At 38.2% G+C, this 11,690-nt stretch overlaps 1 protein-coding gene across 2 annotated transcripts in view; it reads left to right on the top strand.

Moving 5' to 3' along the window:
* LOC106083425 (muscle LIM protein Mlp84B) overlaps positions 1-11,690 on the top strand; it is an 88,888-nt gene that overhangs the window by 26,213 nt on the left and 50,985 nt on the right. The gene's annotated exons all lie outside the window — the stretch shown is intronic.

Raw genomic sequence — 11,690 nt, 5'->3', positions numbered from 1 at the left:
ACAATGTTCAATGATGCAAATTTCTGCTAGGAAAAAAACTTCCAGTAGAAATTTGCAAGCTCTCAATTACCAAACTCTCAAAAGCGTGCTTGCTCTCACACACTCTCCCGCTCTCTTTTAATGGCAAATTATGTATGCGAACGACTTCCAGTAAACATTTGTGCAAATTTGCAATATGGCGGATTGCACCATATGATTTGTGCTTGTTGTACAAATGAGACCACCTTTAATTGTTTCGCCATGACACTTAGCGTTTTTTTAAAGATTCGGGAGACACATCTCAAACAACTGGGGGACAAAGTTGCAAACGTCATTCGTCTAAGAGGCTGTACTCTAATGGAATCCATATACTGGTGCTCAAAAATCTGTACGTACCGGGAATCGAGTACCTGGCCAAGATCCTCAAGTGGCATCAAGAAACTCATATACAAATTTCTCCATGTCTGGATAAAACATCAGTGCAAAGTTGTACTGGTAAGTTATCGATAAGATGCAATAACAGATAATAAGAAATGACTAATCGTGATTTGCATTATTTAGGGGGCTATTACACGGCATGTTGATGTCTTATGACATGTCACTTTTTGTATTCACATATAATTGAAAATGTTTGTCAAAATCGTCAATTTACATACGATTCATCAGTTTTGCTATCATACCTGTATATTATTTTCCTATGACATTGACAACGTAAAAATTGTTATAGTTGTGAGAAAGTTTGTTAAATCATAAATGTGGGTGAAAACAATTTAATTTGGGATTGTTTTCATTCGACTGACAACAAAAAAAGCTGATTTCTTTATGTTTTTGTCAAAAGTAGTGGAGCACGCTCTAATCGAAAAAAATTACATGTGCTATTTCGAAAAGTGATTTTCATATGTTAGTTTCGTTTATATCACAAGACATGTACATGTACAAATGTGAAAAAATGACTAAGACAACTAAGTGTCGTGTAATAGAGCCTTTAACGGAATGTTCATGGGCAAATTTGCATTATCTATCATTGAGCTATAATTTAAATGAGACTGAATTCCCATAAAGCACATTTATGACGTAGCGTCATAATTTTAATGACATATTGGTATTATGTATGCTTTTACAATTAGTAACCGACATTTTAGATTTACCGTCTCTGTTAACAATCAAATCGCCCCCTGGTGGGGAAAATCGATTTAATGAGCATTGCCGAGTTGCCAACTAGAACAAAATTCAAATTTCAATTCAATTGCGTCACACATATGTTACATACAGATAAGTTGAACGATATACTTATTGTTGAAAAATATTAAATAAAAGAAAATAATGGCCTTATTCACAAAACTGAATCCTTTATAGAACTGGCAAAATTAAATTTTGTGAATAATCGTATTATGTACCTTTTTCACCGCTGTAAATCTATTTTTTTGTGATTACTTTTTGAAACACTACACAAATGATAAAATAACAATTTTATTAAAATTTTAGCATAAGTTATAAGGGAAATCTAAAAAGTAATCGGCGAAAAAAAAACGCGAAAAGCGAATATAGTACCAACCTTAAGGGTGTAAGTTTTTTGTTAATATTTATACCCTAGAAATTTGGTTTTAGAACAGATGTTTACCACGCAATGTAATAAAGATACGACACTTACACAAAATAAACATACTGGCCAGGCGTTCTTTTATTTTAGAAAGTTAAAAGGATTTTATAATTCGCAAATGGATGCGGATACCAGCTATCAGGTGAATGTAGCCATTGGAGACTACATTGCACCTGCAGAAATTGACCGCCCGCGGCAAACCTCTCTGTCTCAACTCCTACAGTGCTACGATTAATGCCAACGTGTGGGATGTGTTTGTGTGATTGTAACCTGGGACCACACAAAACCCACCATCTGTCGTTTTTTTCTCCGACCTCAGGTCGATGTTGAAGTGGAAGTTAGGACAAGCATGCTCAACAGCTAACCGCTAACACCGACCCCGCAGCCCTGAGACTGAAAGTCCTTCCTCTTGCCCAAAAGAAGCTCTTTGCATCTTCTAACCAGTCTCGACTTCACATAGTTCCTCGCTAGAGCCTTTACAACGACTGACTGTCCACATATATCATGATATTCTGCTCCATTCGCCATTCCCTCATTGACATTATCTCTAATGCCGTCAGGACCACCAATACTCTGTACACATTTAAAATCCTCTATGATTCCTTGTTTAACGAAATACAGAAGTTCTCGGAGAGGGCGAGGTGCCTCCACGCAAAAAGGCAGAGCTGGTGTTGTTCACTAGAAGGAGGTAGTATGGGGAATTTAGGGGACCGGTCCTGGAAGAAGTGAACTGTCGCTCTCTCGGAAGGCTATAAGTGGAGAATGAACGTTGAGGAGAGAGTTAAACGGAGGCTGAGTGCGCTCTTATCATGGCACAACTCAATAGCCAGGATTTGAGAACTTGGATCCCACCTATGGGCGCTTGGTGTGGCACATGACCCTGGAGAGGGTGAGTCTACTCGGTATGATGCAGAAGGTAAAGGCTATAAAGGCAGTGCTGATATCGGGGGCTAGAAGGTGTGCCCCGAGAGCAGCACTAAACTCCACACCAGACCTTTGCACTTTTATGTAGAGGTCGTGGCGTTGAGGTCTGCCTTCTAACTGAGGCAGTCAGCGACATGACGTTCTTCTGATTTCGGGCATTCGTTTATTCTGCGAAAGGCCTCTGGAGTGGAACGATTACATGGCTTTGGCGATGCGAAGGACTGTATGCCGGGCGGACCATTCTTCGATGGCGACTTTGTGTTTGTCTTCTCGGAGAGGACGCTTTGGGCTGGGAGTGTCCTAAATATCTCCGGTCCCTCTATTTGCATGGATGGGGGCACTGGAGCAGGGGTTGTTGTTGAATTCTTAGAGTTTATGGAGTCACATAGACTTTTAGACGGGTGCAGTGTATTTCATTATTCATATTATCTCTACACAAAACAAATTAAAAAGACAACGTTTGAAACTAAAAAATTTATAAACAGCTGATTGTCATTTTTCGCTGGAATTAATATACATGTACATTTAAAATCTACGAAATTTGACAATGTTGCTGCAACATGTTGAAATCATTTCGTAAAAAGAACTTATTTTAACAAATGATTCAATGTAGCGGAACATTGATGTGGTTTCTTGGTGGGCGCAAGGATGCCCAGTAATTCATTCAAGTTAAGTCAGCTAGCTGAGCCACCATAATCATTATTGACGGCTATGATGGGGCAATAGCTCTACAGAGTTGGCACAAACATGCGAAAGTAGCAGAACATATTTAAATTTACAGTTCGAGTTTATATTCTCCACCATGAAATCTCCTACATAAGGAGAAAAACAGTGAGTCATTGAAACTCCGGAGGCCACCGTAGCGCAGAGGTTAGCATGTCCGCCAATGACGGTGAAAGCCTGGGTTCGAATCCTGGCGAGACCATCAGAAAAAATTTTCAGCGGTGGTTTTCCCCTCCTAATGCTGGCAACATTTGTGAGATATTATGCCATATAAAACTTCTCTCCAAAGAGGTGTCGCTCTGCGGTACGCCGTTCGGACTCGGATATAAAAAGGAGGCTCCTTATCATTGTACTTAAACTTGAATCGGACTGAACTCATTGATATGTGAGAAGTTTGCCCCTGTTCCTTAGTGTTCATGGGCAAAATTTGCATTTGCATTCTTGAAATCCGCGAAACTAATCGTCTGTCGGAGCACATGCTCTCTCCCGATTTAAGGTCTTGAGCCCATAAAAGGCGCATTTGTTTTCCGATTTTGCCAAAATTTGGTACAATGAGTTGTGTAGGGCCCTTCGAGATCCTTCTTCAATTTGTCCCAGATCGGTCCAGATTTGGATATAACTGTCATATAGACCGATATATCGATTTAAGGTTTTGGGCCCATAAAAGGCGCATTTATTATCCGATTTCACTGAAATTTGACACAGTGACTTATGTAAGGCTTTTCGACACCCGTGTCGTTTATGGTTCAGACCCATTGAACAATGACTTGTACTTATCAGTATTTGGTCCAAATGCATTTGAATGCATTTTTCACCGGATTTTGACGAAAGGTGGTTTACATATATACCCGCGGTGATGGGTATCCAATGTTCGGCCCGGCCGAACTTAACGCCTTTTTACTTGTGTTAAAATCATTCTAAGATCTTTTATTTTCTAAGTCATAAATATAGGTTTTACAGAGCATTTTTTAATAAACTAAAAATGAATATGTGAAAGTATTTCGAAATATAGATTTGTGCTTTTGAGTTTTGTCGCATTTTCCAAGTTTCTCGTCTCATGTTTTCCATTTCCATTGCTGTCTCTTGTCCACCACCGCTTACAATAGGCACTTCCTTCTCCAGCAGTAACAGTAGCAGTGGCGATGTCTGGAACAGCGGCAGTATAATTTTACATGGCTATGAGAACAGCAATAGTATGAAGAGCACGATGAATAGCAATCGTGAAGATAGCAAGATACATATGTGTCACACATTTTGCTGAAAATAGCTCTCAAAGTCATTGAAATGTTGCATGTATAGAATGTTAATGTTGCGATTGTAGCAATTTGGAGATAATGGTTCTTTCCTGTTGTGAATATCGTAAAAACTGTCTAACAAAAGAGGAGAGAAGTTTTTCTCCTATTAATAAACATATGGATATGAAGAGACTGTCCAATAACAAATTGGAGTCAATGGAAAGGGAGCTGTTTGTTTTAGAAAAAAGAAACTAAAAAATGTTAGTGGTTTTTATATGTTTGTGGGCATACCACTGGCGTGTTGTAGGTTAGATATGGGGACCAAAGGGCTATGGTTGATGGATAGATGACAATTTCATCGTGAGACAAAACGGAATTCTGACTGTCCGATTGGAAAACATGCTGAGAGACTAAAGGATGGAATGATTTATGCAAAAATGTTGAGAAATTCAAAGGAGAAATCTATAGAACATCTGCTGTGTACTCCCATTTCTAGAAAGAATTGTCCGAACTAGCAATTGTTGCCATTTTTTGCAGGTAAAAAGGATTTTTAAAACAGGCCAACGAAAGGAATTGTAAAGGATACTTTCTACATTTGCTCCTATATTATGAGAATTACGAGAGTCTGATTGCAGACTGCCATCATAACCCATGATTGGGTTGGGGTTTGCCTTCTTTTTAAGCGATCTTAAACAACTTGCTATACACAATTTCTACTTTGAAGAACGGTAAACGTTTTAAAATAAGTTTTCCTCTCAATAGATCAAATTAATTCCCATCAAGACTTTGATATAAAAACTGATCTTATATGGATCAGTAGATTGAGTTAAGCCCTTTATGTAAAAATTTAAGGATGAGCCACGGATCGTTATGTGATATGTTTAGAATAATCAATATACATGTATAAAAGAGTTGCGTGACTGCCTGATTGTGGACTGACTGACTACAAACTAACTACGAGTAACAACTAACTAGTGACTACTGACTGACTGACTGAATATCGCCCAGTCCAAGGTGTATTTAACAAGGTGGCCGCATCGGCGAATTGCTACAACAAAGCATCTTTTTTGGGAACTTCATATGTCAAAATTTCTAAGCAAGGCGAATAAAATTCTATTCGCATTGACATATAAAATTTTCGGCAAATTTGTTTCGACCAATCAGAGCAAAAAAGAAGTTTAATAATTTTTGGGTGTCAAGAAACACACATGCCCAAAAAGTAATTGCGGATTTTTTAAAAGAAAGTAAATGCATTTTTAATAAAACTTAGAATGAACTTTAATCAAATATATAATTGCCATTTTGTTCGATAACCTTTTGCCATCTTCCTGGCAAATTTAGTATACCACGCTCATAGAACTTCTGGCCTTTATCTGCAAAAACTGAACCAAGTGGGATTTTAAAGCCTCATCATTGCCGAAAGTTTTACCATTTAAGGAGTTCTGCAAATATCGAAATAAATGGTAGTCTGATGGTGCAAGGTCAGGGCTATATGGTGGATGTATCAAAAGTTCCTAGCCAAGCTCACTCAGTTTTTGGCGAGTGACCAAAGATGTGTGCGGTCTAGCGTTGTCCTGGTGGAATATGACACCTTTACGATTGACCAATTCTGGTCGCTTCTCCTTGATGGCTGTATTCAATTTGTCCAATTGTTGACAGTAAACATCCGAATTAGTCGTTTGGTTCCTTGGAAGCAGCTCAAATCCCACCAAACAGACAGCATAACCTTCTTTCCATTAACCCACCAAACAGACAGCATAACCTTCTTTCCATTAACCTTCAATCCATTTTTCATCTCCAGTTATGATTCGTTTTAAAAACGGATCGAATTCATTGCGTTTAAGGTGCACATCACAAGCGTTGATTCGGTTTGTTAAACGAATTTCTTTCAATACATGTGGTACCCAAATATCAAGCTTTTTCACCAGTCCAAGACTTTTTATGTGATAATGAACGGTTGATTTTGGTATATTTAACTTCTCTCCTATCTCACGCTCAGTTACATGACGATCCAATTTGATTAATGCTTAAAATTTGTCAACGCCGACTATATGAAAAATCCGCAATTACTTTTTGGGCAACCCAATATTTAAAAATGTTCAAGATACCAATTAGCTCCAGAGGCTTTACCCACAAAACTGGCTGGAACATTGCGGTCCGATCTGTGTGATGTTCATTGCTGTCACGAGAAGCTGAGCTGCAAGCTAACGGGCTCATCCACTGGTTGCGGATAGTGGAATGCACCATACAGAGTAGTTGCAACGGTAGTCGCGAACAATAAGCGTTATCGAGCGAAGGGTCTCAGTAAGAGGCCGGGCGGCACCGACTCTTGCATAAATACTGAGTGCCTATAATGCTATATGCGATATGACAAGGCGGGTTATTGGCGCCTTTAAATAACCAAAGGCCAACCTGTTCCCGCGGCGATCGGTCCTTTAGACCGGAACGAGCTTGCTCACCTACAGGAGCCTGACAAGGATCGCCACCTCCACAGGAAAATTTGGCTACAACAACAACCCACAAAACCACCAATATGGCAGATTTAAAAAGTTTTCATAAAGTTATTGTAGCCGTAGATAGCTACCAAGTGAATGCTAACAAATGGACCAAATAGAAAGATTGTGATAAGAGCTCAATCATCACAAAGAGGGGTTGTGTACCCCTTTTTGGCTCTTGGAATATATGTCGGATTTTCAGGTCATTTAAAAAGAACAGTTAAAGTTTGTTGGCTACGAGGATGACGTTGTCATCATGGTGTTTGGCCGTTCAGCGTGCATATAGTATGTTGCCAAAATACTAGGTAACTTGGTATGTTCAGGGGATCTCTGCTAGATGTGATGGAGCTGCCGCTCTCGCTAATGAATGTCCTGAAAAGCCAGGTACAACTAAGAAATAAATGATGGACGACTAAATAATCTATACAAAATTTTTACATTTTGATACCCAAAATTGGAACCATTTTGTGCTTTCTGTGCAGATGGAGCCAGAGGTCTGAAATTTGACATCTAGGTACACCTAAGAAATAAATGATAGATGACTAAATGATCTATACAAAATTCGTACATTTTGGTACTTTCTGTTCAGATGGACAGGTCTGAAATTTGGCATGTAGGTACAACTAAGAAATATATGATGGGTGGTCAAAATATCTATTCACCATCGTAGACGTTGGTACCACAATTGGTACCATTTGGTAGTTTCTTCATAGATGGAGTTATGGGTCTGAAATTTGGCATGTAGGTACAGCATGATAAGTGACTAAATGATATATTCAAATTCATACACTTTGGTACTTTTTTTTACCGATGGAGCTAGAGGTCTGAAATTTGGCATGCAAAAATATGATTAGTCACTAAATGATTTATTCACAATTCGTACATTTTGGTACCATTTGGTACTTTCTTTACAGATTGAGCTAGAGATCTGAAATTTGGCATGTGGGTACAAGAAGAAAATATATAATGGGTAACCGAATGATCCATTCAAAATTCGTACATTTTGCTACCAAAAAGTGCAAAATAGTAGGAAATATTTTATCTTCGCCTACAGCGGACGATGGCTGAAAAAATTTAGCAATTTAACGAACATTTTCGTAGTCTTAACAAAAATAGGACATTTAAAAGAAGACGTACTAATTGTGGTGTAATTGGTATCTTGAAAGTACAATATATATTGGGTGACTAGAAGATATTTCAAGTTCTTCATAAGCGATAGAAGCATTCGTAAAATCGAATGCTTCTATCGTTTAACCGGAAATGAATTTCACTTATCAGAAAGATGCTGAGCTGAAAATAGCGGATAAGCGGAACCAAATGGATAAACTTTTGGCATTTCACTTATCCGGTTTCGACTGTAATGGGATGCTTGTTTAGACATTAAGTAAATATCGATATCAATGGAAATTTCATGTTATCACATCAATATCGGATAAAATATATACATGGGAGCTATATCTAAATCTGAACTGATTTTTATGAAAGTCTGCACACGTATCGGGACGTGAAGTAAAACATGCAAAATTTTATAAAGATCGGACAAAAATTGTGGTTTCTATAGACTTCAAAGGCCTTATCGAATGGAAGATATGTATGGGAGTTATATCTTTTTATGACATTTTGCACACGTATTGGAACGTAAAAACAATACACCTTTTTGTAAAGATCGGATATAAAAAGAAGGCCCCTTATCATTGAATTTGAACTTTAATCGGACAGCACTCATTGATATGTGAGATGTTTGGCCCTGTACCTTAATGGAATGTTGTGGATCTAAAAAGATGGGTCAGCAGAGCAACACCTCAAGGAGGTGTACTGTCTCCTCTACTTTAGAATATAGCCATTAACAATATATTATTGTGTCTGAAAAAAAGGTGTAAAAGTGGTCGCGCATGCTGATGACATGGCAATTGCGGTTAGAGGAAAGTTTCCCAGCACTCTAAGAGATATATTGGGTTGCCCAAAAAGTAATTGCGAATTTTTCATATAGTCGGCGTTGATAAATTTTTTCACAGCTTGTGACTCTGTAATTGCATTCTTTCTTCTGTCAGTTATCAGCTGTTACTTTAGCTTGCTTTACAAAAAAGTGTAAAAAAGTATTATTGATCAAAGTTCATTCTAAGTTTTATTAAAAATCCATTTACTTTCTTTTAAAAAATCCGCAATTACTTTTTGGGCAACCCAATACTTCAGGAAGCTCTACGTGCAACAGCAAAGTGGGCTACCGAAGGTATAAGTCTAGGTATAAATCCGTGCAAGGCAGAAGTAGTTCTTTTCAGCGGGAGATACAAGTTGCCTTGGGTGGAGATTCATTTACACAAAATACCTGGGTGTTTTGCCCGACAGAAAATTTAACTTCAAATCCAACTTTTTGGAAAGAGCAAGGAAGGCCACTCTTGCCCTATACACCTGCACGAGAGCCATTGGAAAGTTAGGGGGTTTAGACCGCGCGTCATGGATTGGACCGCGCATAATGCATATATACAGTTGTTGTCAGACCTATAATGCTATATGGTGTTGTGGTCTGGTGGACGGAGCTTCAAAAGTCCAAATACTGCTCAATACTTAACCTGATCCACCGGATGCATTAAAACCGCACTGAGGGCGACACCATCTGATGCACTGCATTTAATGCTACATCTTATGCCACTGGACATTGTGGCTACCCAAATTTCAGCGACCACTGCCGTGAGGTTAAGGGAGCTATCTCATTGGTCATGTGGTGACTACGTACATAGTGTTATTCTTGATACAATATCCGAAGTTCCAGGCAGTGTTGATTACACTCTACCTGAGCCGCATTTTGATTAAAAGTACTATACCACTATTCCTGATAGGACCGATTGAAACTACGATATTCCTGGTAACAGAAGTTACATAGTCTTCTATACGGAGGGTTCCAAGCTGAACGACCAAGTGGGATTTGGGGTATTCTCTAAAGGTATAGAACTGGTCATATTGAAAAGGTTACCCGACCACTGCAGTGTGTATCAAGCGGAGATCCTTGCAATTAAGAAAGTGGTGGAATGGCTAAGATATAATGTCATTACGACGATCGGCATAAATATCTTCTCAGACAGCCATTAAATCCATGGAGAACGTATTTCTGAACACAAAAACCTCCCTCGACTGTCGCACATTTCTCAACGAGATGGCTGAACAGTTCAAAATTCACCTGTTCAGGGTGCCGGCCACAGAGATATCCCAGGGAATTGTAAAGCGGAAGAGCTTGAGAGACTAGGAACTACACTACACATTCCAGGGATACTGGAATCTGTGGGTATGCCTCTAGCGACATCTAAGCTAAGTTTTCAGGAACAGGCCTGAAGGAAAACGAATGATAGATGGCCACAAAAAGGGAGCATACAAAACTTTGTGGCCTAATCTAGACTTAAAGAGGTCTACGGCTTTGCTGTCATTGGCTAGAACAGACGTCTCAGTCATTGTGTCTAATCGGAAAATATGCTGACAGACTGAAGGTTGCCAACAACGATTTTTACAGAATCTGTGAGGACATCGAAGAAGAAGAGACTATAGAACACCTTCTGTGAGTGTGTGACCCACACTAGCAGTCAGAAGTAGTTCCCCTTTGGTTTCTTTGAGAACCTGTCTGATTTAGCGGATGTGAAAATTCGCAAGTTGTTGGGATTTTTAAAGCGATCTGGATGGTTCAACAGTAAGTACTAGAAGGCATCTTTCTTCTTCTGTTCCTGTGGTATCACAATCGACGAAAACATCTAAGTGAGTCTGATGGCAGACTGCCACTTAAACCTAACATAATGGAATGTTCATAAGCAAATTTGTATTTTTGGTTATTTTTGCTTAACCACTACTCAAATTCACAAACCCTTTGTAAAGTTTAAATAAAATATTTAAATATGTAGCCTTAAATTAAATGGTTGGTCAATCCATTTACAATTTAATGTTATCTTTTCTATCATAATTCAAATTCTTCAAAATATTTTTTAACTCAAACACTTTTGTTTATGTAATAGAGAAGCCTCATATTGAACACATATAAGTTCTATATTATATTTAAAGTTTTAAACCACTTTAAGTCACTTCTTATCTTTATTATCTTTTTTCTACTTTATATCTCCATATTGCTACTGATGTAATATAAAATAATGTAATTTTTTTTTTTTCAATTTTCACTATTACCTTTGTGGAGGATGTATTCAAACAAACTTACTTCCGGTTTTAGGCAATTGCTTCCTTGCAAAATGAAACTCAACTAATTTTTGAATTCCAGGAACTTCATAACAATAATTCTGTTGAGCCACTACATAGGCGTTGGGTTGCCATGGTAACTCTTATTTATTGACAAAACTGTATAATGACCTATATTTTGCCAATATTGCAAGTAAACACGTAAAATTTGAATACTCATCATTATAATAAGGAACTATCTGTAACGAAGAATGCTAAACAAAATTGTTGTTTACTAGGTCAGGGCAGGGATATGGATTGCGTGGGAACCAGGAAGGGAAAACCACAGCCGGGACCAGTTCATTATGTGTGCGATGATGGTATATCAATCAATGCAATTAATTAGGAATTTATGTTTGAATTGTACTGTATGGCACCATATGATGAATGCCATTTAAGTATTTAAACATGCTGCTGCTGCAAACGAAAGCATTTTTTTAACAAACATAACGGTATGCAAAAGCTAAAAGTTGTCTTTAACTTTGTGTTTACCTTCATAACGGTGGCAACGATAACTAAACAGCT

The sequence above is a fragment of the Stomoxys calcitrans genome, chromosome 5, assembly GCF_963082655.1.
Source record: "Stomoxys calcitrans chromosome 5, idStoCalc2.1, whole genome shotgun sequence".
In the NCBI taxonomy this organism is placed as follows: Eukaryota; Metazoa; Arthropoda; class Insecta; order Diptera; family Muscidae; genus Stomoxys; species Stomoxys calcitrans.
This window is presented reverse-complemented; position numbering and strand designations above follow the sequence as displayed.